Source organism: Sinocyclocheilus anshuiensis, unplaced genomic scaffold, assembly GCF_001515605.1.
Source record: "Sinocyclocheilus anshuiensis isolate Anshui unplaced genomic scaffold, SAMN03320099.WGS_v1.1 scaffold1701, whole genome shotgun sequence".
In the NCBI taxonomy this organism is placed as follows: Eukaryota; Metazoa; Chordata; class Actinopteri; order Cypriniformes; family Cyprinidae; genus Sinocyclocheilus; species Sinocyclocheilus anshuiensis.
In genome coordinates this window covers 107,122-112,915 of record NW_015538007.1, presented here as the reverse complement: position 1 = coordinate 112,915, position 5,794 = coordinate 107,122, and positions in this window count along the sequence as shown.

Sequence of the window (5,794 nt, the reverse complement as noted above, 5' to 3'; positions counted from 1 at the left end):
AGGTGAAAACATACAGACAGTAAGGGCCCTATCATACACCTGGCGCAATGCGGCGTCAGGCGCGACGCAAGTGTTTTTTTGCTAGTTTCAGCCCGACACAGTTGTCATTTTCACATCCTGCGCCTCGTTGTTTAAACATTTGCGACATTTGCGACATTGACCAACAAAAACCTGGTCTAAAGTCTGGCGCAATATTTATTTATTTTTTAAAGGGCGCAATATGCGCCATAGGCGGGTGCACAACGCACGTACACTTTGCTTATTACACACATTGCAGCAGGACACAAACATTTTTAAAAATGAAAAATTAAAGGATTAAAATGTAAAAGATTATTATTGTGTACATAAATATAAAAATGCCTACATGTCATAATGTATAGTCTTTTCATGTATCAGAATTACGCGCACGAGCAGATCTGTTCCCTCACTAGAGAAGCGCTCAGTTTTTCCGCTTGTAAATTCCACCATGTAAATAGCGAATCCGCCATGGCGCAAGCGCAACTGGCTTTTAAAGGGAATGGGAGATGAGACTCTGATTGGTTTATGGCACGTTACACCCAAAACACACCCATTACTCATTAAGAGAATATGGACAACCGTTTTAGACCATGTGCCAGGCGTGCCGACCATTTTTCCTGTCCTTAAACTAGCAAAAGTGGATTAGGACACGCCCTAAGCGCAAATGCGCAGTGCGCGTGACTTTTTGGAGTTGCTCAAAGGGTCATGCGCTTAGATTGTTAAAATAGGGCCCCTTGATAATAAAAAGTCAACTGGGCCGGATCATTTTTCTGCTTTTATCTTGAAAACCTTTGCAGAGGAATTAGCCCCTGCATGGACAGACATTTTTCAGAGGTCTATTGATTTACATATTATTCCTGATATTTGAAAAAAAAAAAAAAATCAGTTATTATACCTGTCCCAAAAAGACCTGCTCCTCAAGAGTATACTGATTATCGCCCAGTCGCCTTAACCTGCATTGTGATGGAAGTGTTTGGAGGATTATGGTGAGGAAGCTTAAAGAAGAGTTTAAGGACCATTTCGATCCTTATCAAATTAATAGGGGCACTGTCTGATGACACTACCCTTACTGTGGTGCATCATGTTTCAAAACATCTGGGGGATCCCAAAGTTTATGCCAGGCTGTTCTTTCTTGATCTGAGCTCTGCTTTTAATACCGTTCAGCCAAACCTTGCTCTTCAAACTAAATAGTATAGCTGTTAATCCATATTGCATCAAATGGTTCCATGTATTTCTTACTGGTAGGACTCAAGTCAAAATCAAGCAGAATCTCTCTGAGTGTAGGTCTATTAGTATCGGTGTCCCCCAGGGGTGTGTATGCTCACCACTCTTATTTACACTGTAAACCAATGAATACAGGAGTCACCATTCTGGGAATATTGCTGTAAAATTCTCAAACGATACTGCCATTCTTGGTCTCCTGTATAAGGATGAGGACATTCAACATAATACTACAGAGAACTTTGTTACATGGAGTAAATAATACAGTCTTGTAATTAACGTTAGAAAAACATGATTTTTGATTTCAAACTAGAAGGCAACCACTCACCTATCATGATTAACAACGAGCCCATTAGACAGGTGGCTTGATATAAATATTTAGGTTTGCTTATCGATAATAAACTTTCATGGGAGATGCATGTGGATAATCTGTGTACAAAGGAGCAACATAACATCTACTCAGACTTTTTGGAGTTGCTCAGAGGGTCATGTTGCTGTTTTATCATGCCTGAATTGAATCCATCTTTCTGTATGGTATGGCGGCCTGTTTCGGTAATTTTACAGTTGTTCTTAGATCTCAGCTGAAACGTTTGGTACATATGGCAATGAATGGTTGGTCTGGGGTTTACTCCAATCTTCAGTCTATTTTTGATAAAAAAAAATTTAAACAGGCAAGGAAAACGACTCTGGACCCTTCTCATGAGCTTTATCCAGAATTCGAACTACTCCCATCTGGTCGAAGTTTTCATACCCCAAGGTTTAGACACCAAATTGTGGTTGTTTGGACTGAATGAATGGTGAGAAAATATTAAAAAACTTCATTCTTATGGGTTAGGAACAACATGAGGGTGAGCAAATCATGATAAAATATTTGGGTGAACTAACCATTTAATGCAAGTATACAAATGCCACTTGTCCAGCGCACATACTTGCGCTTGGTTATGAATTGTGTGCTAATGCAACGTTCAGGTTCGCGATCCTGCTGGGTCCGGCCCCGCTGTTGCTGAGGCACTGTTATCGTGGGGATCGCAAGTGCGGAGCAGTAGCGGAGAGATCCAAAATAGGCTCGTCCTTATCTCTGTCCTCACCCACTAGATCCACGGCTCCCTCTCAGGGATCGGAAGCCCGCCCCACGGTTTCTTCACCCCGGAGAGAGAGCCAGGCACTTCAACTATCTTCCTCCGAGGAGGTTGATGTGATGAGCGTCGACACGGAGGAGACTGTGGACTCGCCACCGCAGTCCCTCGCGTATGTGGAGCTAGTGGAGGTTGTGATTCGTGCTGTAGCCAATCTAAACATCGATTGGCCAGCCGAGAAACAGGACGCTCGTCCCAAAAGCAAACTGTACGAGCGCTTTCTTAAAGCCAGATTACAACCTTCACGCTGGGGCCTTCCATTTTTCCCCGATCTCCATGCCGAGGTGTTGAGACCGTGGGAGAAACCGTATTCAGCCTGACTCTTCAGCCCAACAGTCACCAACTACTCTAGCATCATGGGGCTGAATGGGAAGGGTTATGTTGCAATGCCGGCGGTGGAGCAGACGCTCGCGAGCTATCTCTCCCCGTCCTCAGCATCGTCCCTGAAGGCCCCGAAGCTTCCCTCCAGGCCAGTAAAAATGACATCCAGCCTGGTTGGGAAAGCTTATATGGCGGCAGGTCAGGTCGGTGCGTGTTTGCACACTATGGCGGTGTTGCAGGCGTACCAAGCCGACCTGCTAAGAGACCTGAATGATAGGGGGGGAAGAGGAATCCGACGACGGTACGGCACAGGAAAGCTCGTCCCCTCAGATGAGGGTGCTAGAGCAGTCAGGTCGGTCGTTCCCTGACGGCCATCTGCTTCAGGGCACCGAAGTGGCTCCTCTAGTGACACCAGAGGCCAGTCTCATGAGACTGGTTCCCTTAGTAGACTTTCTGGCAGCGTGGAAACTTCTGCCAAATGTCTCACAATGGGTCATGCACACTGTAGAGAGAGGTTACAGAATCCAGTTCGGTTCTTGTCCACCTCGCTTCAACGGGGTTGTTCCTACATTAGTGGGCCCAGAGCAGGCTCTGGTATTGGAACAAGAAGTAGAAACTCTTTTTTGGAAGGAGGCCAAAAAAGCACCTCGCTTCAACGGGGTTATTCCTACATTAGTGGGCCCAGAGCAGGCTCTGGTATTGGAACAAGAAGTAGAAACTCTTTTTTGGAAGGAGGCCATAGAACGTGTTCCTCCTCTCAACACAGGAAGTTCCTGAGGTTTCCTTTCGGGGGCAAAGCTTACCAGTATCATGTTCTTCCGTTCGGCTTGTCACTCTCACCCCACACTTTCACGAAGTGTGTAGGTAGGTAGGTAGCTTTTTATTGTCATTCATGTATTTTCTGGCTATAGGCCCGTTTTGCAGCCCTAATGGCCCGATTCAAGTTGGCTCTTGCTGTTCTGAGCACAACCATATCACCAGCTTTAAATGCAGCATTTCGTGCCTTTAGCATTGCACGTACCTCGCCAGTCATCCAGGGCTTCTGATTTGCTCGTATAATTATGTTCTTGGTGACACCTACATCCTCCGTGCACTTCTGAATATATGCAGACACAGACGCAGCATACTCCTCCACATTAATAAGTTGATTAACAGTTGCAGCCTCCTTGAATATCTCCCAGTCAGAATGGTCAAAACAATCCTGCAATGCTGACATGGCGCCCTCAGGCCAGACCCTCACCTGCTTCACGGTTGTTTTTTTCCTAATAAGCATAGGCCTGTATGCAGGTATTAACATCACAGAAAGATGGTCAGAGGAGCCGATGTGAGGGCGGGGGACTGCCTTAAAAGCCTTCTTGATGTTAGTATAGGCTAAATCCAGTCTATTTATACCCCTGGTGGCAAAATCCACATACTGATGGAAATGAGGGAGAACTGTCCCCATGTTAGCCTGGTTAAAGTCCCCTGCTACAATAAAAACACCCTCTGGATGTGAGTCTTGCAGATCACTGATGGAACGGTAGAGCACATTCAGGGCCTCCTTAGTATTTGCACTAGGTGGGATATACACTGCTGTGATGATGATAGTTGTAAATTCCCTAGGCAGGTAAAAAGGTCTGCATTTAATAGACAAAAACTCTACATCCAGAGAGCAATGACTTGAGACCACTGCGGCATTGTTACACCAGCTGTTGTTTGTGTAAATACACACACCGCCACCCCTTGATTTGCCACTGAGAACACAGCTCCTGTCTGACCTGAATATTGTTAGCCCCTCGATACTCACGGCGTCATCCGAAATGGAAGGGTTTAGCCATGTTTCCGTCAGAATAATGGCACAACAGTCTCTCATCTCCCATTTAGTAGTTAGGTCAAGTTTCAGATAGTCCAATTTATTCTCCACGGAGCGGACATTAGCAAGCAGAATGGATGGAAGCGGCGTTCTGCATGGGTTAGCCTTTAGCTTAGCTGTTAGTCCTCCCCGGCTGCCGCGCCTCCGTTTCCTATCGCACCGCCTCCGCCTCTTCTCCGGGAGCGGCCGGTGCCTGTGGGAGACTCCGATGCTTCATAGGCCACTGGGTTTAGCTGGCGTAGCAGTCCGAGGCCATGCAGAGTGTCCAGAGTGATTGTGTCTACGATCCCTGAACTGCTAACTTTACGTAATTCTAACATAAAATGACGATCATATATTAGTTTAGCTCTGCTATGCTGCATATAAACTGCTGAACTCACTTGTCTAAGTGGCTTATTTCCTGTTAAATATCCGATACTATCGGGAGCCAGTGTGGCCACAGCCAAACAGGGCGCCGCCATCGTGTGGATGCTGCCCTGGCTCCGTTGCGACTCCAGGGCATCTGCATACTGAATTACGTTGACGATTGGTTGATATTAGCTCAGTCAGAGCAGATGGTGGCTCGGCATCGGGATGTCATCCTCGCCGATATGAAAGAGCTGGGGTTAAAGCTAAACGTCAAGGAAAGTGTGCTTTTTCCGGCTACAAAGAATCACTTATCTGGGCGTGGTGTGGGAATCGACAACTATACAGGCACAGTTGTCTCCTGCTTGTATCGAAGCAATTCTCACAGCCATGAGGGGAGTGAGAGAAGGCCAGTCACTGTCAGTTTCAGAGACTGTTGGGTCTGATGGCAGCTGCGTCCAACATGACACCTTTTGGCCTGCTGTACATGAGACCCTTGCAGTGGTGGCTCAGAACCAAGGGGTTTTCCCCGAGGGGGAACCCGCTTCGCACGATCAAGGTCATGTGGCGATGCTTAGGTGCCTTAGACATGTGGAAGAAACCTTGGTTCCTGTCTCAAGGCCCATCACCGGGGGCTCCTTGTCGTCATGTAACGGTAACGACGGATGCCTCCCTCATGGGCTGGGGAGCGGTCATGAGTGGCCCGAGGTCTGTGGGAAGGCCATCATCTCATGTGGCACATCAACTGCCTGGAGATGTTGGCCGTGTTTCGAGCTCTAAAACACTTCCTTCCAGACCTAAGGGAACATCATGTGCTTGTCCGCACAGACAACACATTGGTGGTCTACTACATCAACCGGCAGGGTGGTCTGCGCTCACGCCCCCTTTACAGGCTGGCCTA